This window comes from Phyllobates terribilis, unplaced genomic scaffold, assembly GCF_046119375.1.
Source record: "Phyllobates terribilis strain yellow unplaced genomic scaffold, ASM4611937v1 Scaffold_2__4_contigs__length_985480577, whole genome shotgun sequence".
Classification (NCBI taxonomy): Eukaryota; Metazoa; Chordata; class Amphibia; order Anura; family Dendrobatidae; genus Phyllobates; species Phyllobates terribilis.
Genome location: NW_027362762.1, coordinates 233,018,284 through 233,031,206, shown reverse-complemented (window position 1 = coordinate 233,031,206; position 12,923 = coordinate 233,018,284).

Genomic DNA, 12,923 nt, shown 5'->3' with positions numbered 1-12,923 from the left:
CTGATCTGTGATGGCCCAGGTACTGATCACAACTAAACAAGGTATGATAATAACAATAAAAGGATATAATAGGAAATCATACCTAGATATAAAGCTAGATGTAATAAAAAAAACATTTTTAAATGATTATTTCTGTTAATACAGTATCACAGCTAGATAAAACATCATGTCAAATCAAAATGACATAAATGGTAGAGATGAGCAGATTGATCTCAGGAGGAAGGAATTTAAGCAGAATTTCATGAAATTCATTGCTCAAAGCAAATTTGAACAATTAGCAATTCGAATCATGAGGATTGGTCTGGCAAAAAAAAGCCTCTCACCATTTCACACATGCTGCACACGCAGTAATCGGGCTAATGGCATCAGGTATGTCAGCATGGCCTTCCCCATAATGCTGTTTCACAATCTGATGACATGGTACCGCATGGGGGGGCTATCACAAGCAGCACAAAAGATAGGGGCTGGCCAAAGGACACCATTTTAGGTTTGCGCTGTGTAAGGACAGGAGTGCAGAGCACACAGCAGAGGAATGGAAAAAGGCCTAATGAAATTGAGGGGTACTAGTTCAGTGTTTATGTACCAAATTGAAAATGGAAGTCACCTTAAAAGCTGTTGTTTTTTTCATACAGTGCCAGCAAGCAAAGGTAGTATTAAATTATTAATTTTGCAACAAAATCCAAATTCTGAATTCATGGATTGCTTCTGTTCATAAATGCAAATGTCATCCCTGTATTTTAAGATGTTTCATTTCTTTAAGAGAAATCTCCCTAATACAGAAATTTAAAAGTTCAACTCTCTATCTCACAAAGTTTACACCTTGTAAAAAAAAACCTTTTTAAACACAATTCATTGACTAAAAGACTAATATTAATTGCATTCAAAAGCCAATTGAATGCAGTAGCCAGTTGCCAGCCTTTTATATTGTGACATTGTTCTATCTATCTAAACTTTCTGTTCTCACGCTATTTTGAATGGCATGTGGCCTTTTTTTTAAGAGAAATTACATAATCCTGAAATTTAAACAAATTTAAATAAATGTATATCTAGTAAAGTGTGCATGCTGTTTAAAATAAATTTTAAGCCCTCATCATTGCTCCAATAGTCTAATATTAATTACATACACATGCCACCTGAAAACAGTGTTCAGTTGCAGGTGCTTGCTTTTGGGAAGTGATTCTACCTAGAATTCCTTGTCCCATCCCATTTTATAAAGGCATGCAGCCTTTTTTTCATCTTAAATAAGGTCTCTTTTTTTAATTCCTGTTTCAGCTATCTTTAGTGATGAGCGAGCACTAAAATGCTCAGGTGCTCGAAGCTCGGGTCGAGCACACTGGAATACTCGGGTGCTCGACTCGAGCAACGAGCCCAATGTAAGTCTATGGGAAACTCAAGCATTTTTCTGGCTGTCCCCCCACCGGCGGTCTGCAGAAGGTCAAAAATTGCCCAAATTGATGGGAACAGTGCTCAATTAAATGGCAGGCAGGCAGAATATACAGGCAGACAGGCAGGCAGGGTATGTAGGAGGGTGTATGAAAAACATAGCAGGGAACTTGGAACACACTAGTGCCCTCCGATTTTCATGCACCTGTCTCTTTAAAAAAGCCGGCTGGCAATTCAGCAGCGGCATACACCGGAACCCGACAATTTAGAACAGAAAGAATAGAGCATCACACATAGATTAGATAGATAGAAATATGTCAGTCACATATATAATAAGTACAGTGACAGTGTTGGTTACTGTACTTGTCATTTAGTGTTAAAGGATTTATTAAAAAAAAATAATAGTGTTTTCATGCACCTGTCTCTTTAAAAAAAGCCATCCGGCAATTCATCATCGGTAACCAACAATTTAGAACAGAAAGAATAGAGCATCACACATAGATTAGATAGATAGAATCATGTCAGTCACATATATAATATGTACAGTGATAGTGTTGGTTACTGTACTTGTCATTTAGTGTTAAAATAAAGTATTTATGAAAAAAAAAAATTGGCGTGGGGTTCCCCGCAATTTTAGTCTCTAGCGGAGGTTAAGCAGATGGCTGGGGCAGATGTTTGAAGCCTGGGAAGGAGATAATGCCCACGGAGCTTCCCAGGCTACTAATATCAGCCCCCAGCTGAATACCTAGCCTTTACTAGCTATTAAATTGGGGGACCCAAAAAAAAATGACGTGGGGTCCCCCCTATTTTAATAGCTAGCAAAGGCTAGTCAGACAGAAGGGGGCTGATATTAATAGCCCAGGAAGGGTGCCATGAATATTGGACCCCTCCCAGACAAGAAACACCAGCCGTCAGCCGCCTCAGAAATCGCACATCCATAGGATGGGCCAATTCTGGCACTTAGCCTCGCTCTTCCCACTACCCTGTAGCGGTGGCAGTGGGGTAATAGGGTTCGGGTTGATGTCAGCTTATAATGCCAGCTGACATCAAGCCCAGGTTAGTAATGCAGAGGCGTCTATAAGACACCCTCATTACTAACCCCATAGTCAAAGTTAAAAAAACACAAACACCCAGAATAAAGTCCTTTGATTGAAATAAAAACACAATATTTTAATGTTCTAAATTAAACTCTACTTACCGTATCGCCCATTCCAGCTGAAGCCAATGTCTTCTGCAATAAAAATAAAATAATAAACCATCCTCATGCTTACCTTTCCATGGTTTCCAGAACAGTTTCAGCTCTGCTACATTGACATGACAGGCTGGAGCGCAGCCGAAAGCTGCCATCCAGCTTGCCATGCCACAGACACTGAGAAGCTCCTCAGTGAGCACCTCAGTGTCTGGCTGTGACGGCATCCAGATGAGCCGAGTTCATGTCTAGAGATGAGCAGTGTTCGACTAGAACTGTTCGCCAATCTCAAATTCGAGCTGTTTTGGGCGGTGTTCGAGTTGTTCGACGAACCCGAACGATTTGCAAAAAATTCGGCTGTTCGAGGTTATGTTCGATAACTGTTCGTGCACCAAAAGCTTGTCCTGCATGTCTGGCGCTATTTAGAGCACCAATCATGCAGGGATTGTCTGCCACTCACTGTAATGCCACAGCCATGGTGGTTGTGGCATTACAGTGATTGCCCAAATCGATGGGAACAGTGCTCACAGTGAAACATGAAAAGCCGGCAATTCAGCAGCGGCATACACCGGTACCCGACAATTTAGAACCGAAAGAATAGAGCTTCACACATAGATTAGATAGATAGAAACATGTCAGCCACATATATATGAAGTACAGGGACAGTGTTGCTTACTGTAGTTGTCATTTAGTGTAAAGGATTTATAAAAAAAAATAATAGTGTTTTCATGCACCGTCTCTTTAAAAAAGCCAGCCGGCATTTCAGCATCTGTACCCGACAATTTAGAATAGAAAGAATAGAGCATCACACATAGATTAGATAGATAGAAACATGTCAGTCACATATATAAGAAGTACAGTGATAGTGTTGATTACTGTACTTGTCATTTAGTGTTAAAATAAAGGATTTATTTAAAAAAAAAATTGGCGTGGGGTTCCCCGTATTTTTAGGCTCTAGCGGAGGTTAAGCAGACGGCTGGGGCAGATGTTTGAAGCCTGGGAAGGGGGTAATACCCACGGAGCTTCCCAGGCTACTAATATCAGCCCCCAGCTGAATACCTAGCCTTTACTAGCTATTAAAATGGGGGACCCCCCCAAAAAAAATGACGTGGGGTCCCCCCTATTTTAATAGCTAGCAAAGGCTAGGCAGACAGCTGGGGGCTGATATTAATAGCCCAGGAAGGGTGCCATGAATATTGGCCCCCTCCCAGGCTAGAAACACCAGCCGTCAGCCGCCCCAGAAATGGCGCATCCATAGGATGCGCCAATTCTGGCACTTAGCCTCGCTCTTCCCACTGCCCTGTAGCGGTGGCAGTGGGGTAATAGGGCTGGGGTTGATGTCAGCTTATAATGCCAGCTGACATCAAGCCCAGGTTAGTAATGGAGAGGCGTCTATAAGACACCCCCATTACTAACCCCATAGTCAAAGTTAAAAGAAAACACAAACACCCAGAATAAAGCCCTTTAATTGAAATAAAGACACAATCCTTTATTGTTCTAAATTAAACCATACTTACCACCACGCCCATTCCAGCTGAAGCCAACGATCTCCTGCAATAAAAGTAAAATAATAAAGCAACCTCATCCTTACCTTTCCATGGTTCCCACGACAGCTTCAGCTCTGCTACATCGAGATGACAGGCTGCACCGCAGCAGAACGCTGCCATCCAGCCTGTCATTCCGCGGACACTGAGAAGCGCAGGCATGCTTGCGCTCCTCAGTGTCTCGCTGTGACGGCATCCAGATGAGCCGACAATGAACTCGGCTCACCTCATGCACGTCACTGACAGCGTGGGAGAATTCTCCTGCACTCAGCGCTTCAGCATGAGAATTTTCCCACGCTGTAAGTGACGTGCATGAGGTGAGCCGAGTTCATTGAACATGAATGAGCTCACCTCATGCACGTCACTGACAGCGTGGGAAAATTCTCACGCTGAAGCGCTGAGTGCAGGAGAATTTTCCCACGCTGTCAGTGACGTGCATGAGGTGAGCTCATTCATGTCCATTGAACTCAGCTGACCTCATGTACGTCACTGACAGCGTGGGAGAATTCTCACGCTGAAGCGCTGAGTGCAGGAGAATTCTTCCACGCTGTCAGTGACGTACATGAGGTGAGCTGAGTTCATTGGACATGACCTCGGCTCATCTGGATGCCGTCACAGCCAGACACTGAGGAGCGCAAGCAAGCCTGCGCTTCTCAGTGTCTGCGGGATGACAGGCTGGATGGCAGCGTTCTGCTGTGGTCCAGCCTGTCATCTCGATGTAGCAGAGCTGAAGCTGTCGTGGGAACCATGGAAAGGTAAGGATGAGGTTGCTTTATTATTTTACTTTTATTGCAGGAGATCGTTGGCTTCAGCTGGAATGGGTGTGACGGTAAGTATGGTTTAATTTAGAACAATAAAGAATTGTGTGTTTATTTCAATTAAAGGACTTTATTCTGGGTGTTGTGTTTTTTTTAAATACTTTACTAGAAATTCATAGTGGTCATGTCTAATATTGGCGTGACCCCATGAATTTCGGGCTTAGGGCCAGCTGATAATGCCAAGCTGGCCTTAACCCCTTTATTACCCAGTGAGCCACCGCACCAGGGCCCTGGATGAGTTGGGTACAGCGCCAGAAGATGGCGCATCTATGAATGCGCCATTTTCCGGGGTGGCTGCGGACTGCAATTTGCAGCTGGGGGGACCCAGAAAGCTTGGGCCTCCCTGCGCTGCAGATTCCAGCCCCCAGCTGCCTAGTTGTACCTGGCTGGACACAAAAATAGGGCGAAGCCCCACGTATTTTTTTTTTTAATTATTTCATGAAATTCATGAAATAATTAAGAAAAAAAGGGCTTCCCTATATTGTTGTGTCCGGCCAGGTACAAATAGGCAGCTGGTGGTTGGGGGCAGCCCGTTCCTGCCTGCTGTACCTGGCTGGACACAAATATAGTGCGAAGCCCCACGTCATTTTTTTTTTACATTATTTCATGAACCTAGATGGTGGCCCGATTCTAACGCATCGGGTATTCTAGAATATGTATGCGGCAGACCCGGCGCAATCAGCAGAGCGGTGTTTAAATTTGGCGCCAAAATCGCTGACTGGTCGCGGCCAGCAACCACGACCAATCAGCAAAGCGGTGTTGAAATTTGGCAACTATATCACTGATTGGTCACGGCCGGCGGTCGCGACTAATCAGCAGAGCAGGGTTTAAATTTTGCGCCAATAATGCTGTTAGGTTGTGGTCGCGACCAATCAGCAAAGCAGTGTTTAAATTTGGCGCCAATAATGGTGATTGGTCACGACCTCGACCATTCAGCAGAGCGGTGTTTAAATTTGGCGGCAACAATGTTGATTAGTCGCGGCCGGCATCGCGACCAATCAGCAGAGCGGGGTTTAAATTTGGCGCCAATAATGCTGATTGGTCGCAATCGCCGGCCGCGACCAATCAGCAGAGCGGTGTTCAAATTTGGCGTCAAAATTGCTGATTGGTCGCGGAAGGCAACTGTGACCAATCAGCAGAGCGGGGTTTAAATTTGGCGCCAATACTGCTGATTAGTCGCGGCCGGCAACCGTGACCAATCAGCCGAGCAGGGTTTAAATTTGGCGCCAATACTACTGATTGGTCGCGGACGGCGACCGCGATCAATCAGCAGAGCGGTGTTTAAATTTGGCGCCAATAATGCTGATTAGTCGTGGCAGGCATCCGCGACCAATTAGCAGAGCGGGGTTTAAATTTGGCGCCAATCTCGCTGATTGGTCGCGGCTGGAGTCCGCGACCAATCAGCAGAGCGTTGTTTAAATTTGGCGCCAATCTCACTGATTGGACGCGTCTGGCGTCCGCGACCAATCAGCAGAGCGTTGTTTAAATTTGGCGCCAAGCTCGCTGATTGGTCACGGCCGCTATTTAAATGTGGCGCCCAAATCGGTGATTGGTCGCGGGCAGCGTCCGCGACCAATCAGCAGAGCGGTGTTTAACTTTAGCGCCAAGATCACTGATTGGTCGCGTGCGGAGAGCTAATCGTATTGGTGAGGACCGGGGAGTGCCGCTGCCTGGTCGGATACTTCCGTTGCGAGAAGCCGGGAGATGAGCGACTGCTCGCAGCAGAAGTATCTCGACCCGCAGCGCCGCTACCCGGTCCTCCCATGACACCCTAGCCGCTGATGTCCCCACAGTATCAGCATGGTGTTACAAAGATCCGGACATTTGTGTTAAAAATCGCTGATTGGTCGCTGGCGCTGCCCGCGACCAATCACCGATTTGGGCGCCAAATTTAAATATCGGCCACAACCAATCACCAATCTTGGCTCCACATTTAAACACCGCTGTGCTGTGCCACATTTAAATAGCGTCCGCGACCAATCAGTACAGCGGTGTTTAAATGTGGAGCCAAGATGGGTGATTGGTCGCGGCTGATATTTAAATTTGGCGCCCAAATCGGTGATTGGTCGCGGGCAGCGCCAGCGACCAAACAGCGATTTTTAACACAAATGTCCGGACCTTTGTAACACCATGTGGATACTGTGGGGACATCAGCGGCTAGGGTGTGAAGGGAGGACCGGGGAGCTGCGCTGACATCCAATTGGTCGCGGCCGCTATTTAAATGTGCCGCACAAATCAGTGATTGGTCGCCGTCTTGACCGCGACCAATCACTGATCTTGCCGACAAAGTTAAACACTACTGTGCTGATTGGTCGCGGACGCTGCCCGCGACCAATCACAGATTTGTGCGCCAAATTTAAATATCGGCCGCGACCAATCACCGATCTTGGATCCACATTTAAACAACGCTGTGCTGATTGGTCGCGGCCGATATTTAAATGTGGCGCCCAAATCGGTGATTGGTCGCGGTCTTGGCGCGCGACCAATCACTGATCTTGCCGCCAAAGTTAAACACTACCGTGCTGATTGGTCGCGGACGCTGACCGCGACCAATCACCGATTTGTGCGCCAAATTTAAATATCAGCCTCATGCACGTCACTGACAGCGTGGGAAAATTCTCCTGCACTCAGCGCTTCAGCGTGAGAATTCTCCCACGCTGTCAGTGACGTACATGAGGTGAGCTGAGTTCATTGGACATGAGCTCACCTCATGCACGTCACTGACAGCGTGGGAAAATTCTCACGCTGAAGCGCTGAGTGCAGGAGAATTCTCCCACGCTGTCAGTGACGTGCATGAGATGCGCCGAGTTCATTGGACATGACCTCGGCTCATCTTTATGCCGTCACAGAGAGACACTGAGGAGCGCAAGCAAGCCTGCGCTTCTCAGTGTCTGCGGGATGACAGGCTGGATGGCACCGTTCTGCTGCGGTCCAGCCTGTCATCTCGATGTAGCAGAGCTGAAGCTGTCGTGGGAACCATGGGAAGGTAAGGATGGTGTTGCTTTATTATTTTTCTTTTATTGCAGGAGATCATTGGCTTCAGCTGGAATGGGCGTGATGGTAAGTATGGTTTAATTTAGAACAATAAAGAATTGTGTGTTTATTTCAATTAAAGGACTTTATTCTGGGTGTTTGTGCTTTTTTTAAACTTTGACTATGGGGTTAGTAATGGGGGTGTCTAATAGACGCCTCTCCATTACTAACCTGGGCTTGATGTCAGCTGGCATTATAAGCTGATATCAACCCCAACCCTATTACCCCCTGCCACTGCACCAGGGCAGCGTGGAAGAGCGAGGCTAAGTGCCAGAATTGGCGCATCCTATGGATGCGCCATTTCTGGGGCGGCTGACGGCTGGTGTTTCTAGCCTGGGAGGGGGCCAATATTCATGGTACCCTTCCTGGGCTATTAATATCAGCCCCCAGCTGTCTGCCTAGCCTTTGCTAGCTATTAAAATAGGGGGGACCCCACGTCATTTTTTTGGGGGGGTCCCACATTTAAATAGCTAGTAAAGGCTAGGTATTCAGCTGGGGGCTGATATTAGTAGCCTGGGAAGCTCCGTAGGTATTACCCCCTTCCCAGGCTTCAAACATCTGCCTCAGCCGTCTGCTTAACCTCCGCTAGTGACTAAAATTACGGGGAACCCCACGCCAATTTTTTTTTTAATAAATCCTTTATTTTAACACTAAATGACAAGTACAGTAATCAACACTATCACTGTACTTCATATATATGTGACTGACATGTTTCTATCTATCTAATCTATGCGTGATGCTCTATCTTTCTGTTCTAAATTGTCGGGTACAGATGCTGAATTGACGGCCGGCTTTTTTAAAGAGACGGTGCATGAAAACACTATTATTTTTTTAAATAAATCCTTTACACTAAATGACAAGTACAGTAACCAACACTATCACTGTACTTATTATATATGTGATTGGCATGTTTATATCTATCTATGTGTGATGCTCTATCTTTCTGTTATAAATTGTCGGGTACAGATGCTGAAATGCCGGCCGGCTTTTTTAAAAAGACAGTGCATGAAAACACTATTATTTTTTTAAATAAATGCTTTACACTAAATGACAAGTACAGTAAGCAACACTGTCACTGTGCTTCTTATATGTGTGACTGACATGTTTCTATCTATCTAATCTATGTGTGATGCTCTATTCCTTCTTGTCTAAATTGTCGGGTACCGGTGTATGCCGCTGCTGAATTGCCGGCCGGCTTTTTTAAAGAGAGTGTCTTCTGAGCAGTTTGTCAGCTTTTGGACACCTTTGAAGGTGTTTTCTATGTGTTTCTATGTGTTTTTGTTTGCCTGCCATTGGTTTTAACGGTGTTCGACGGTGTTCTAAGGTGTTCAACGAACAGTTCGACGAACAGTTCCTCGAACATCCCGGTGTTCGACGAACCGAACCGAACCCGAACACTACGGGGGTGGCTCAACACTATTCATGTCCATAGAACTCAGCTCACCTCATGAACGTCACTGACAGCGTGGGAGAATTCTCCTGCGCTCAGCGCTTGAGCAGGAGAATTCTCCCATGCTGGGATAGTATTGAGATGACAGGCTGGATCGCAGCTGAGCGCTGCCATCCAGCTTGTCATCTTTCAGAGACACTGCAGAGCGCAAGCATGCTTGCGCTCTGCAGTGTCTCTGAAGTGCTACCTGCAGTGTCTCTGAAGCGCTACCTGCAGTGTCTCTGAAGCGCTGGATCACAGAGGAGCGCTGCCATCCTTACAAGCTCTGCAGCGTCTCAGAAGGATGACAAGCTGAATGGCAGCGCTCTGCTGTGATCCAGCACTTCAGAGACACTGCAGGTAGCGCTTCAGAGACACTGCAGAGTGCAAGCATGCTTGCGCTCTGCAGTGTCTCTGAAGGATGACAAGCTGGATGGCAGTGCTCAGATGCCATCCAGCCTGTCATCTTAATGCCATCCCAGCTTGGGAGAATTCTCCTGCTCAAGCACTGAGGGCAGGAGAATTCTCCCACACTGTCAGTGAAGTGCATGAGGTGAGCTGAGTTCATTAGACATGAACTCGGCTCATCTGGACGCCATCACAGCCAGACACTGAGGAGCTTCACTGAGGAGCTTCTCAGTGTCTGCGGCATGGCAAGCTGGATGGCAGCGTTCTGCTACGATCCAGCCTGTCATGTCAATGTAGCAGAGCTGAAGCTGTCCTGGGAACTATGGAAAGGTAAGGATGAGGTTGGTTTATTATTTTATTTTTATTGCAGAAGACATTGGCTTCAGTTGAAATGGGCGATACGGTAAGTAGAGTTTAATTTAGAACAATAAAGTATTGTGTCATTATTTCAATTAAAGGACTTTATTCTGGGTGTTTGTGTTTTTTTTAACTTTGACTATGGGGTTAGTAATGAGGGTGTCTTATAGATGCCTCTCCATTACTAACCTGGGCTTGATGTCAGCTGTAATTATAAGCTGACATCAACCCCAACCCTATTACCCCACTGCCACCGCTACAGGGCAGTGGGAAGAGCGAGGCTAAGTGCCAGAATTGGCAACATCCAATGGATGCGCCTTTTTTGGGGAGGCAGACAGCTGGTGTTTCTAGCCTGGGAGGGGGCCAATATTCATGGCACCCTTCCTGGGCTTTTAATATCAGCCCCCAGCTGTCTGCCTAGCCTTTGCTAGCTATTAAAATAGGGGGGACCCCACGTCATTTTTTTTGGGTCCCCCATTTTAATAGCTAGTAAAGGCTAGGTATTCAGCTGGGGGCTGATATTAGTAACCTGGGAAGCTTCATGGGTATTACCCCCTTCCCAGGCTTCAATCATCTGCCCCAGCCGTCTGCTTAACCTCCGCTAGAGACTAAAATTGCGGGGAACCCCACGCCAATTTTTTTTAAGAAATCCTTTATTTTAACACTAACTGACAAGTACAGTAACCAACACTATCACTGTACTTATTATATATGTGACTGACATGTTTCTATCTATCTAATCTATGTGTGATGCTATATTCTTTCTGTTCTAAATTGTCGGATACCGGTGTATGCCACTGCTGAATAGCCGGCTTTTCATGCTTCACTGTGAGCTCTGTTCCAATCGATTTGGGCAATGACTGTAATACCACAACCACCATGGCTGTGGCATTACAGTAAGTGGCAGACAATCCCTGCATATTTGGTGCTCTAAATAGCGCCAGACATGCAGGACGGGGATCCGAGCTCCTGCCTGAGCATTGCGCAAGTACTCGGCGAGCTCCGAGCATCTCGAGTACTGAGATGCTCGGGTGAGTGCCAAGCAGTGGCGAGCATGCTCGCTCATCACTAGCTATCTTATATACTCATGATCATACTGCTGTTGTTGCCACATGTTCATTACCGGTTGAAATTATACATTGCATCTCACCAACCTATTTTAGTAATCATTAAATTACTTTTCATTTTGGTTGAAGTGGAAACTGTCATTTAAAAAAACAAAAAAACAAAAAAAAAAAACATATAATCAATAAGAGGTTACTTTGTACCTACATAGTTAATTCTTTATTTAGGCTTAAGATATTTTGTCAAGGGTGGGATGGATAGGAGCGTTTTAAACCAAAAATTGGTTGCTTGTTAACAGTTTACAAGCAAGTTAAATATTATAATTTTGTCCAAATTGTACTCCAGACCAAAACATGGCTTAGGCGATGGATGTGGCAGGTTGACAGAAAAAAAGAAAAAAATGGTTAAGAATGTGGTTGACTCTAGTGATGAGCGAGCGCTAAAATGCTCGGGTACTCGTTGCTTGGGTCAAGCAAATTGGAATACTCGGTTGCTTGTCCCGTACAGTACAGACCAAAAGTTTGGACACACGTTCTCATTTAAAGATTTTTCTGTATTTCCATGACTTTGAAAATTGTACATTCACTCTGAAGGCATCAAAACTATGAATTAACACATGTGGAATTATATACTTAACAAAAAGTGTTAAACAACTGAAAATTTGTCTTATATTCTAGGTTCTTCAAAGTAGCCACCTTTTGCTTTCATGACTGCTTTGCACACTCTTGGCATTCTCTTGATGAGCTTCAAGAGGTAGTCACCGGAAATGGTCTTCCAACAATCTTGAAGGAGTTCCCAGAGATGCTTAGCACTTGTTGGCCCTTTTGCCTTCACTCTGCGGTCCAGCTCACCCCAAACCATCTCAATTGGGTTCAGGTCTGGTAACTGTGGAGGCCAGGTCATCTGGCGTAGCACCCAATCACTCTCGTTCTTGGACAAATATCCCTTACACAGCCTGGAGGTGTGTTTGGGGTCATTGTCCTGTTGAAAAATAAATGATGGTCCAGCTAAACGCAAATCGGATGGAATAGTATGCCGCTGCAAGATGCTGTGGTGGCCATGCTGGTTCAGTATGCCTTCAATTTTGAATAAATTCCCAACAGTGTCACCAGCAAAGCACCATCACACCTCCTCCTCCATGCTTCACGGTGGGAACCAGGCATGTAGAGTCCATCCGTTCACCTTTTCTGCATTGCACAAAGACACGGTGGTTGGAACCAAAGATCTCAAATTTGGACTCATCAGACCAAAGCACAGATTTCCACTGGTCTAATGTCCATTCCTTGTGTTCTTTAGCCCAAACAAGTCTCTTCTGCTTGTTGCCTGTCCTTAGCAGTGGTTTCCTAACAGCTATTTTATCATGAAGGACTGCTGCACAAAGTCTCCTCTTAACAGTTGTTGCAGAGATGTGTCTGCTGCTAGAACTCTGTTTGGCATTGACCTAGTCTATAATCTGAGCTGCTGTTAACCTGCGATTTCTGAAGCTGGTGACTCAGATAAACTTATCCTCAGAAGCAGAGTTGACTCTTGGTCTTCCTTCCTGGGGCGGTCCTCATGTGAGCCAGTTTCTTTGTAGCGCTTGATTGTTTTTGCAAATGCACTTTGGGACACATTCAAAGTAATGATGGCCACTCGTTTTTCTTTACTCAGCTGCTTTTTTTCTTGCCATAATACAAATTCTAACTGTTAAGGGGACG